This window comes from Mesoplodon mirus (assembly GCF_964341445.2).
Source record: "Mesoplodon mirus genome assembly, chromosome: 12".
Lineage (NCBI taxonomy): Eukaryota > Metazoa > Chordata > Mammalia > Artiodactyla > Ziphiidae > Mesoplodon > Mesoplodon mirus.
In genome coordinates, this window is record NC_138988.1 from 74523135 (window position 1) to 74535515 (window position 12381).

Below are 12381 nucleotides of genomic sequence, written 5' to 3' on the forward strand. Positions count from 1 at the left end.
CTTAAGAAATAGAAGAGATAGCAGGAGAAAAAGGGAGGAGGCCATTATTAGATAACAGAGAGAAGGAGGAAAGTTTACCCTATGGTGCAGAAGAGCCCATATAAAAGATGTCTTTCATGGGTTTAATTTCATCTGGTTAACTTTGCTCCATTTCAGGCGAAGGAGAAACAAGGCATTTATATACCTGTACAATTCTCTGTAGCCCCGCCTTCTTTCATTTACTTGACCTTCTGATAATGACCTACTTGAATCAGCATCTGTGATCTATGATATGGACCCCAGTCACTTAGCAGGAAGTAGTGCTATAGAAGTTTTGAACCATGCTATCCAATGTATCGGTCAGAACCTGGACAAGAAGTCAAAGCCATTCCAGCTATTACAAGAAAGAAAAGATACTGTTTTTGAGAGTGTGGGATGATGACTTTTTCCCATCTTTCTACTGTCTTATGTCTTCCAAATTTTCCACAATGATCATGTACTACTTTCATAATCTGAGAAAGTAGAACAAATTATATTTTAAAGACGATGCTTATTCCAAAGACTTAAGACGACCTTCCCATATTCTTGGAAGAGAAACATATTAAGCCACTGTCAGTGATTAACATAATCGTCAAACTCTTCCTAGGGATCTGTAAGTTGACCTTTGACAAACCATTTAACTTTCCTTTGCAGCCCTTTGGCTGTCTGCAACATTGTCACACGTGCGCCTGATCTTTCACGTAAATGTGGCTGGGATTAATGAGGTCACCATTTCTAAATGTTCTTCAAGATCCTTCCATGGAAAAGCATTTTGCAGGAACAAATGATTATTGCCCTATTATTATTTCCTTGAACATCGATGGCTGCCAACCTTGAATAAAATTTTATTTAGAAACACTCTTCCCTATGCCTTTCTCCTGAATATAATAATTCTTAGGAGTAAATGGAGGAAGAATTCTCTTCCAAAGCTATATAGAATACGTGACAAATCATAGCTTTGTCATTTTAAGGAAAAACAAGTTTAAACCCAAGTTTATAATTTTTCTTTCTGTTTACCATGCCCATGCTCTCATCAAGCTTATGTACCTTGGGGGCAAAATGAAATGGGAAGCTTAAAATTTTTTTGTGCTCTTGAATTTTTTTTTTTTTTTCCGGTACGCGGGCCTCTCACTGTCGTGGCCTCTCCCGTTGTGGAGCACAGGCTCCGGACGCGCAGGCTCAGCGGCCATGGCTCACGGGCCCAGCCGCTCCGCGGCATGTGGGATCTTCCCAGACCGGGGCACGAACCCGTGTCCCCTGCATCGGCAGGCGGACTCTCAACCACTGCGCCACCAGGGAAGCCCTCTTGAATTTTAAATATGTAAAAAGCCAGAACTAGAAAAGGACCTTGAAAGTGTATCTGATTTTGCATTCTTCCTTCAGATAGATGAACAGGTAAGCTATCAAAAACAAGTTTCAGTCCAATCCATTCATAGTCTCTAGGAATCAGGAAATACATTGCTATCCCAGATAGTCTTCTCCAGAATTTAAAAGTGAATATTATATTCATATTTGACCAGAATATCTACATCTCCAGCCCCACAACTGCCCTAGAAAGCTCCCTTAGAAGAACACCAGTACATGGAATCTTTTATTAGAAGCCCAGTTACACATAGTGAAATGGTAGGCATTGTGGAAGGAGAATTTCACAGGGCCCATCTCTGTCTTGCTGTAATTTTTGATTGAACATGAACAGGCACAACTGCACACAAATGGTAGAGGTTTTTTTTAAAAATCAAATCAATAGCTAAGTGGACAAGGAGGTATTCATGTCTTACCTAAGGAGCCTTCCTTCCACTGGCCAGGTAATGGATTCTGTCCAGGAAATTCATTTACAGAGGATAGCGACTTTCTGTAAAATAAGGGAATATTTTTTTCCAAATATTCTTCCAAAAGGGAGAAGGACTGATGAAAAATTGGGTTGAAATCCAATCTATTTGAAACCCATATATAAAATTTGGTCATTCATCCTCTTTATACCCAAATAATTATACCCATAATTATGATTCAAGCCCCTAGCAAACTCGTTGCTATAAATAACCACACGTATCCCCCAATGTGTTTGAGAAGCTTCTCCTTAGTCCACACGTCATGGCTCACCTTTCTCCTGGACCCAGCTCCTTCTGCTGACTGATATTGCTAACCATCTCCATCTAGGGGTTAGGGATTCCACTTTTAGTTGTAATTCTTTGCTCCAAGCCTGGGCACCAGCTCTTTCCTAACTTCTCCCAGCCACATTGAGACTGAGATGTAACATTAATAACACCTCCTGGAGGGAATTCCCTGGCAGTCCAGTGGCTAGGACCATTGCGCTTCCATTGCAGGGGGCACAGGTTCGATTCCTGGTTGGTGAACTAAGATCCTGCAAGCCACTTGACACAGCCAATAAACAAACAAACAAACAAACAAACAAATAAATAAATGGTTTTTAAAAAAATAACACCTACTGGAGGTCGAGAATAATAGGCAGGTGTACTACTCAAGAACAACTTATAATTACTTCCTAAGCCTAAGCAAGTCCATGGCCATTCTCCTGGCCTGCTCCAAGCAGCTCACACTCTACCATGGAAGTGGCCAAGTCTTTCCTTTCTATGAAGAATGGTTGCTCCCACCATCGATCACCATGTAAATAGGTTCATTTTCAGTCGGAATATAAATAATGGAAGAAGACCCTTAAATGAGAGAGAAAGAGGAAATTTCATTTTCCTTCTGGGGAACTAGAGACCAGTTTTTCCAAGACTTGGAAATGCGGAAAGACCTAGAATGCCAGCTATCTTAATACCAACCTGAGGAGAGGCCAAGTCACAAATAAGTTCAGGGTCAAGAGAAATGCAGGGAAACAGAGCTAGATATACTGGATTGGATCAATCTTAAACCTGTCCTACCTCTGGAAGTTCAGTGATGAGAGTCAATACGTTTCCTGACAATCCAAGTCAAACTGAATTAGGGTTATTTTTGATATTGGAAAGAAAAGGCACTCTGCTATATTTCCATATTCCTAAATAAGCTTCTACTGCCATTTCTTGGTTTATCAATGTTTGACATTATCTATTTAACCTGTCCTATGATAGATGAAAAACTCAGCTCATTTTCCAACACCTCCTCTACCTCCCCCTTTAGTTGCTCTATACCTTTATAACTATAAATAACATCCTAACACCTTTAGTTTTCGTTTCGTCAACTCTCTTTTTATAGAATTAAGATATTAGCTCCCCAACAAGTCCACTCAGTAATTCTACACTTCACTTTGTATCTTCTGTCATCCACACTTGATTTTTGCATTATCAAGTTTATAACTAGGTCTCCTAAGCTTTACTGATAGGTTGGTTATGAACAACTAAAAATCAATTAAAATTCTTTGCTCTTGGCAATAAATGCATTATAATTACAGAGTCAGATACTGTTCAATAGTAGCATTGTCTATCTCCTCTCATTTTAACTCCTGGAAGTCTCTAAAAACTTGACCTGCTGTATAGCTGAGAAATACATACATATATATATATATATATATATATATATATATATATATATATATATACACACACACACACATATATATATTTACATATATATACATTTGGGGAGAGACAGAGACAAAGACAGAGAGACAGACAGACAGACATTCAGGTAGGTAGAGATGATGTGACTGTAAAAGAGCAAGTGTATGGTCTGCTTGGGAGCTATATTCTATACATAAATGAGAAAAATTTTACTATGGCATGAATATTTGGGGCATAAAATCCTTGTGAAAATTAAATACTCACATATGTAACATATATATACATCATTCACACACACCTGTGTAGAGTGAGAGAAAGAGGGCCAAAAAAAACCACCTCTTTACATTACTGTGACTATGAAAATATTGTTCATTACAGAAGCAGTGACCATTAGATTTCCTTTCTTACTGCTTTTTGTTTCTCCTGGAATTTCTATCTGCATTTATTTTATCCTATACTATTTATAATTTTTTATGAATAATGTAAGAAAATTTTCCACATTGCTATTTAAAGTTTTCCAATAGTTATCTTTTTCAAAACTTTCTCTATGCATTTGCGTGTGTGTGTGTGTAAAGAGAGTTTTATTTTGTAGGTTTGTTTTATGTTTTATTACACTGTACACGTGGTTCTTTGACTTGTTTTTTTTTTTTTTTTTTTTGGCCTTGTGGCATGTGGAACCTTAGTTCCCCCACCAGGGATTGAACCCTGTGCCCCCTGTATTGGGAGAGTGGGGTCTTAACCACTGGACCACCAGGGAAGTCCCTTGATTTTGCTTTTTTAACTAACTTCTTTTAATTCTCACCTAAGAACTGATATGGTTGTATCAGAGTTTTGTTTATTTGTTTGCTTTGTTTTTCAAAAATTGTTAGACCTCAGTTGTACAAATGGATTGACATGATTTGATTATTCATACACCTTAGTTACAGCCAATTTGCAGTTTTATTCCTTTACCCCCACTCTTCCCCCTTCACCATAGACATCTCTCAGATATTTAATGTGTGTCTTTCTAATCCACCTGCCATATTTTTCTTTGATAACATACAGCATTATTTTGTGAGCTTAGAAAAGACAGTCTCTTCAATAAGTGGTGCTGGGAAAACTGGACAGCTACATGTAAAAGAATGAAATTAGAACACTCCCTAACACCATACACAAAAATAAGCTCAAAATGGATTAGAGACCTAAATGTTAAGACTGCAAACTATAAAACATTTAGAGGAAAACATAGGAAGAACACTCTTTGACATAAATCACAGCAAGATCTTTTTTGATCCACCTCTTAGAGTAATGGAAATAAAAACAAAAATAAACAAATGGGACCTAAAAAAACTTAAAAGCTTTTGCACAGCAAAGGAAACCATAAACAAGACAAAAAGACAACCCTCAGAATGGGAGAAAATATTTGCAAATGAAGCAACGGACTAAGGATTAATCTCCAAATTATACAAGCAGTTCATGGAGCTCAATATCAAAAAACAAACAACCCAATCAAAAAATGGGTGGAAGACCTAAATAGACATTTCTCCAAAGAGGACATACAGATGGCCAAGAAGCACATGAAAAGCTGTTCAACATCACTAATTATTAGAGAAATGCAAATCAAAAGTACAATGAGGTATCACCTCACACCAGTTAGAATGGGCATCATCAGAAAATCTACAAACAATAAATGCTGGAGAGAGTGTGGAGAAAAGGGAATCCTCTTGCACTGTTGGTGGCAATGTAAATTGATACAGCCACTATGGAGAACAGTATGGAGGTTCCTTAAAAAACTAAAAATAGAATTACCATATGATCCAGCAACCCCACTGCTGGGCATATACCCAGAGAAAACCATAATTCAAAAAGACACATGCACCCCATTGTTCATTGCAGCACTATTTACAATAGCTAGGTCATGGAAGCAACCTAAATGCCCATCGACAGATGAATGGATAAAGAAGATGTGGTACATATATACAATGGAATATTACTCAGCCATAAAAAGGAACAAAATTGAGTCATTTGTTGAGACGTGGATGGATCTAAAGACTGTCATACAGAGTGAAGTAAGTCAGAAAGAGAAAAACAAATATCGTATATTAACGCATGTATGTGGAACCTAGAATAATGGTACAGATGAACCGGTTTGCAGGGCAGAAGTTGAGACACAGATGTAGAGAACAAACGTATGGATACCAAGGGGGGAAGACCGCGGTGGGGTGGGGATGGTGGTGTGCTAAATTGGGCGATTGGGATTGACGTGTATACACTGAAGTGTATAAAATTGATGACTAATAAGAACCTGCAGTATAAAAAAACAAGCAAACAAAAAAGCAACTAATACTAAACTTTCTTTGGGTTATTTGTATGGAAATATGTTAATATAAATGTTTCAGACATTACATGAAATTTCTAAAACTCTTATATGTTCTCGTATAATGTTATAAGTCATAATTCTAGTTATTACTTTAAAATGTATATCTCAGAAATAAGTAAATTTCCTTGTCAATTGCATTATTATGAACTTTCATCAAATCTTTAACCGTGGTCATTTTTAAGTCTTTTGTCATTTACAGACAGTTCTGGGTGTACTCTGATGCTTTTGCAAAAATGTTCCTATAAAAGGGTTTCATCTTCAAGGAATGCATGGAAAAGACTCTGACGAGTACAGGTTTTTGGTAACTGAGTATACTGCTGAACTGAATGAATAAGCATTTTCAGAACTCTAATGGAAAACTGATGAATTCATAAAAGTGCTAACAAAAGATCAAGATGAAAAAAAAATTAATTACATGGGACTGAGTGAACTGATGAGGATGATTATAATTTTTGTGACTTTCTGTTTGAATTAAAAAAAAAATTCCACAAGGACTCAGAGGCAAAAAATATACAAATCAATTTTCACTGCAAAGTAAAGGAGCTGTTACAGTGGAGGATTACTGGACTGAATATCAACATTATGACATAGAAAAAAATATATATATATGTGTGTCATCTTGGGCATGTTACTTAACTTCTTGTCTCATATGTAAAATGGGATAGTAGTAGTAAAGTTGGGAAATTATGTGAGATAGTATATGTAATCTAGAGCACTTAGAATGGTATATGGTTCAACCAAAGACTATATATGTGTTTGCTTTCTTCATGGTATTTTATTGTGTATTTGCAATATAATTAATTTAGCTAGTTTCCCATTGGAAAAAACAAAATGGGTAATAATATGCATCTCCAACACTTGGGAGAAATAAGTAATACAGTAGCTGTAAAAGTACCTGGCACTTGGCCCAGCAGATATTTTTTCTCATTACATCTGTTTTTCTTAGCTTCTTGAGTTCTGCAACAAAGTACTGTGTTTCCTATAATTCATCATAGAATATTTATTGAATACTCAAAATACTACTGAATGAGAGAATCTATTCTATGTTAATACCAAAGACAAAAAATGTAAAAAAAAAATTATAACAAAAATGGCTTCTTTCTGTATGACTCTACAACTTGCTTTTATCATGCAAATTACATTTGCTATCCATCCACATGGATAAACATGTCTGTTTATTCCTTTTAACTGCTACATAGTAATCTATCATATGATTAGACCACATTTTATCCATTCCTCCATCATTATCATTTAAGTTCTTTTTGACTATTTGCTATCACAAATAGTGATGCAATAAACATTATTGTACATCTCCTTGTGCACATGTACAATCCATAGATCATTTAACAAATTAAAAAAAAATTTATTATTATAGAATAATAATGTCTTAAATTTTTATTATTATAGAATCTGTCATAAGTGCATATATTCTTATAATGTATGCTGTGTAAGTAGCATGCTTACATAAAAGGGTATGCATTTTTAGAATTTTTATATCATTAAATTATCTCTAAAAAGATTATATCAATTTAGATTCCCAACTGAAATTAGGATATCAATTTTCTGCCTATTTGCCTTCACTTGATATAACCAGTATGAAATTCTTGACTACATCATAGTTAACAAATAGTTTCTCATTGTTAAGATTTGCAGGTCCCTGATTAACTGTAAAAGGGACATATCTTTTAATATTTTTATTGGGTTTTTGTTTTACTTCTTTATAGCCATTGACAATTTTTCTACTGAATTGCTTTTTTTTCTTGTTGACTGTCTAACAGATTTGTGACAGTAATTTTTTGTTACTGTATATATGATGAAAATCTTTTCTTGTAGGCTCTTGCTTATTCTTTCACTTTGGTTTTGATGTTGAAGTAATCGAATTTATCAACTTTTCCTGCAAAGCTCTTTGGGCAAGCATGAGTATGTCTTGCTTTAGAGAATTTCTCTACCCCATGGTTTACAAATATTTGTTACAAATATATGTTCTTATATGAGTGTATGTGTGTTTGACTTAGAGGATCTTTCCTTTTCAGTAGTTATATATATATATTTGTCTGTATTTTTATCTAACACTTTTGTAGCTTTGGTTTTTTTTTAATCCATCTGGAATTTAATTCTAAAAGTTGTATGTGGCAAGGATATATACTAAGTTCTTATATACAGATCTATTTCTATAGTCTCCATTCTGCCTCATTAACCTATTTATCTCTATGCCAAAACCACACCATTTTAATTGCTTTAGTATTATAAAATATTTTGATATTTCTTATGGCAAGTCCTAATATCTGTTTCTAGCAGTATGGTAGACCAGATAACCTTAACAGCTTCTTTCTGAAAGACAAGTAAAAATTCTGGACAAAATAGATCTGTTTTCACTTTTAAGAATAAGTTAGCAATAAAGTTACAAAAAGTTACATAGGCCAAATGGGTGAAAGGAGAAATCCAAGTGCAATGCCAGGTGCCTTAAAGTCATCTTTTATGACCTCAAGTTTCTATTTTGACATCCTCCCAATGTCTAGAGCATGGAAGTCCTCCCAAAGTGAGGGAGATGGATAGGAGACCCATGCACAAAGCTAAAATACCAAAAGATGAGCTAGAAAAATCCAGCGTACAGAAAAGTACAGTAAGAAAACTTACCTGCTTCAATCTTGATGGTGGATGGGAGGGAAAGTAAAAATATCCTCTGAAAATATAGAACCACAGTTAGGCTTCACGTAGGTGCTTAAATTCACATGGCCCGGGACTTCCCTGGTGGTGCAGTGGATAAGAATCCTCCTGCCAATGCAGGGGACACGGCTTCAATCCCTGGTCTGGGAAGATCCCACATGCCCCGGAGCAACTAAGCCCGTGCGCCACAACTACTGAGCCTGTGCTCTAGAGCCCGCGTGCCACAACTACTGAAGCCCGTGCACCTAGAGCCCGTGCTCCGCAACAAGAGAAACCACCACAATGAGAAGCCCACACACTGCAACGAAGAGTAGCCCCCGCTCACCACAACTAGAGAAACCCCGTGCGCAGCAACGAAGACCCAACACAGCCAAAAATAAATGAAATTAAATTAAAAAAAAAAATTCACAAGGCCCATGTTTTCTGAGAAATCTCTATCTGATTGTTTATTTCTTAATGGTTCCAGAACAAATATAACATTGATATCAAAACCTGGCAAAGATTGCACAAAGAAAGAAAATTACAGACCAGTCTCACTTATAAATATCAACATAAAAACATTAAATAAAATATTAGCAAGCAGAATCAAGGGGTACGTTTAAAATAATGATCAAGTGTTGTTTATTCCATGAATGAAAAGATGGTTTAATATCAGTGATATTTCTATATTAATATATATGAGGAGAAAAATTATCTCAACTGATGCTAATAAGGATTTGCAAAAAAATAAAAAACGATTCTTGATTTTAAAAAACACCCCATGAAATATAAATGGATGACTTATTTAACATGATTTATTAAGCCAGAAATGAGAAACAATCTTAATGGAGAACAATGGAAGAACTCATGCTAAGGTAAGAAACAAGCTGAAGATGCTCCCTATCACCACTGCTATTTAATATTGTCCTGAAGATATTAAGAAATACAGTTAGACAAGAGAAAGTGTAAGAATTGTAAGAGATGGCAAAACTGTCACTATTTTCAGAAGATATGATTATATATTTAAGAGAACCAACTGATAATCTACTACTAATAATAAGAGAATGCAGTAAATTGCAGGTTATAAAATTAATATACAGCAATGAATAGTTTTCTCATATAAAACAATACAATGGAAAAGAAAAGCACATCTGCAACAGCAAATACAACAACAAATAGATAAAATACAAGAATAAACTTAACAAGAAATATACATCTTTATGAGGAAAATTTCAAAATGCTACTGTGGGACACAAAAGTAGAACAGAACAATGGAAATATATGCCTTATTCTTGGCAGAAAAATTCAACATGACAAAAAGTCTGTTCTCTCTGAGTCAATTTATAAACTTAACCTGATCTTAATAAAATTACCAACTGATTTTTTCCCAAGAAATAGATAAGTTTTTTTCTAAATTCATTCCAAAAAATAAATAAGCAAGAGTAACCAAAAAAACTTGAAAAATGAAGAACAATGTGCTGGAGCTATCCCAAATGGATATTAAAACATGCTAACAGGTCCCAATAATTGTGCATGACTAAACAGGCTAAAGGAGGAGAATTTAAGTTGCAGAAATAGAGCCAAATACATACAAAAATTTAGTATATGAAAAGATGGTAACTCAAATCAGAGTGGCAAGAAAAAAAGTTTCAAATAAATGTTGAGACAACCGAGTAGCCACCTGGAAAAAATAAAGTTGAAACTATTCCTCTCATCATGTACCAGGAAAAAGGCAACTATCTTTAAAATCTTGATGTTGAAAAATGAAACTATAAAAATATCAGAAGAAAACATGAGTAATTTCTTTACAAGCTATCTATGACTCAAAATGCAGAAGACACACACAAAAAATAGCAATTTTTACTACATAGAACTTTTTAAAATACATGGAAAAATATGCCAAAGCAATGTTGAAAGACAAATGATAAATTGGGAAAGATATATTTGCAATCTGCATCTTAGACAAAGTGCTAATTATCCAAATATATGAAGAATTACAATAAATCAATACAAAAAAGACCAATAATGATCAGTCTTTTTAAAGAAAAATGAGCAAAGTACATGAACTGAAAGTTCATAGAAAAAGAGATACAAATGGCCCTTATGCATATAAAAAGAAAGTAAACTTTCTTCAAGTCATAATATGAAAAAAGCAAATTGAAACTAAACTGAGATAACTATTAAATTAGGAAAAACCCAAAAGTTAAGCAGCAGTTTCTGTTAGCAAGGCTTTGGGGAATCAGGTAATCTCAACCATTGCCAGTGGGAATGAAAAGTGACACAACCATAATAGGAAGCAATTGGCAATATTTCCCAAATTTGCAATACATTTACCCTTTGACCTGACATTTCCACTTCTGGAGATTTTATATGTTTCCTTCCACACTGACAAAATGATGCATGTACAGGATAATTCATCATTGCTTCATTGTCTACAGTAGAAAAAGATCAGAGACAACCAAATGCCCATCAATAAGGAACTTGTTAAATAAACTATGCTCTGTTCACACACAAGAACACAATACTACTAAGGTCATAACACTTCCTTTGCAACACCATTAAATTAAAGTTCAGCAGTCCAATGTCACGTGGGTTAGACATATATTTAAATTTCCTCACACATTCTGATTTTGGAAATCTGACATCTTCTCTAAATAGTTGCACGTATATTTCAACTTTCACTTTCTCCAGTAATGATACATGAATCGCCTTCACACATACTAAGGGTAGCCCCTCTTTGCCCCCTGGAAGAAATTTAGTAACTGTCTCATATATACAATAGAGCTCATAGCCCAGGAATTCTGAATTCATGTGCTATGAAAATTAAATGAGAAAGCACATGTGAAAGCATTCCTTGGCACTTAGCAGGCTCACAACAAGTAGATGTTGTGAGTTGGACATATCTCTACATATGGATGGCATCTAAGGTTCATTTTTTTAAAAAATGCAAATTAAATTACCAAATGCATTTGTTTTCAAAGGCATATATATATAGTCACATATATATAATTATCTATATATATAGATATATCATTATCTACATATCTGTATATATAATTGGCCTGCCAGACTGTGAGTCTGTATTTCCATTTCTCAGGTGAGACAGTGTAAGCTCTAGGAAGCCAGCAGTGACTTACACTCTATACTCTGAGTCCTACCCTACCAGAGGGCTTTATGCTCCATGTGGCTTCTTTCTATACCCATGATGATGTTCATAGCTGGCCTTGGCGTATGGGAGTGAACCTCCAGGGCCCTTGGGGAAAATGAAGTTGTTCCCCCTCCCTCCTCCCATGTTACATATCACAGTTAGGCTCACTCAGCTCCGTTCCAACTCCCTTGTAATATACTTCACTAAGTACGTCAGATAAAAAAAGATAGACTATGTATTTCCTAGACTCCTTGACAGCGAGAGTTCTGAGTCCATCAAGGAAACACACCTGGGGATTTGGAAGGCAGAAATAAGGTACAGGCCATGCTTCTGCTATTTTCTGTTATTTCTGTTGGCACACATGAAAATAGAGATGGGTTGGGTTCTTCTGTGACAGCAGTGGCAGGAGTCCCAGTGTCTGTTTCTTAGCTCTGTGGGTGTCAGGAGCAATGTGGTCCTAGCACTTCCTGATCCCCCAACTTACTAGTATTGACAGAAGTAACAGCTCCCTTTGTGGGCCACTTCCACCATCTTGTTCTAGGGGTCATTCTTGGAAGCTCAACCTAGGGCTCTTCTGATAACCCTTCAAACAATTTTGTAAGCATATAATTCCCTTATTAAAGGGTTGTTGAAATTAGCCAGAGTGGTTTCTGCTATTTGCAGATGGACCCTGATTGATAGACCCTATAAATGCCCCTTCCTCTCACACC

At 35.5% G+C, this 12381-nt stretch overlaps 1 long non-coding RNA gene across 1 annotated transcript in view; it reads right to left on the reverse strand.

The window, feature by feature from the left end:
* Window positions 1–1855: 1855 nt before the first annotated feature.
* The window catches only part of LOC309813229, a 73444-nt gene continuing 62918 nt past the window's right edge, over window positions 1856–12381 (reverse strand). The window contains exon 4 of the long non-coding RNA XR_014295457.1: window positions 1856–1870. This is a non-coding gene — a long non-coding RNA (uncharacterized lncRNA). The remainder of the gene's footprint in view (window positions 1871–12381) is intronic.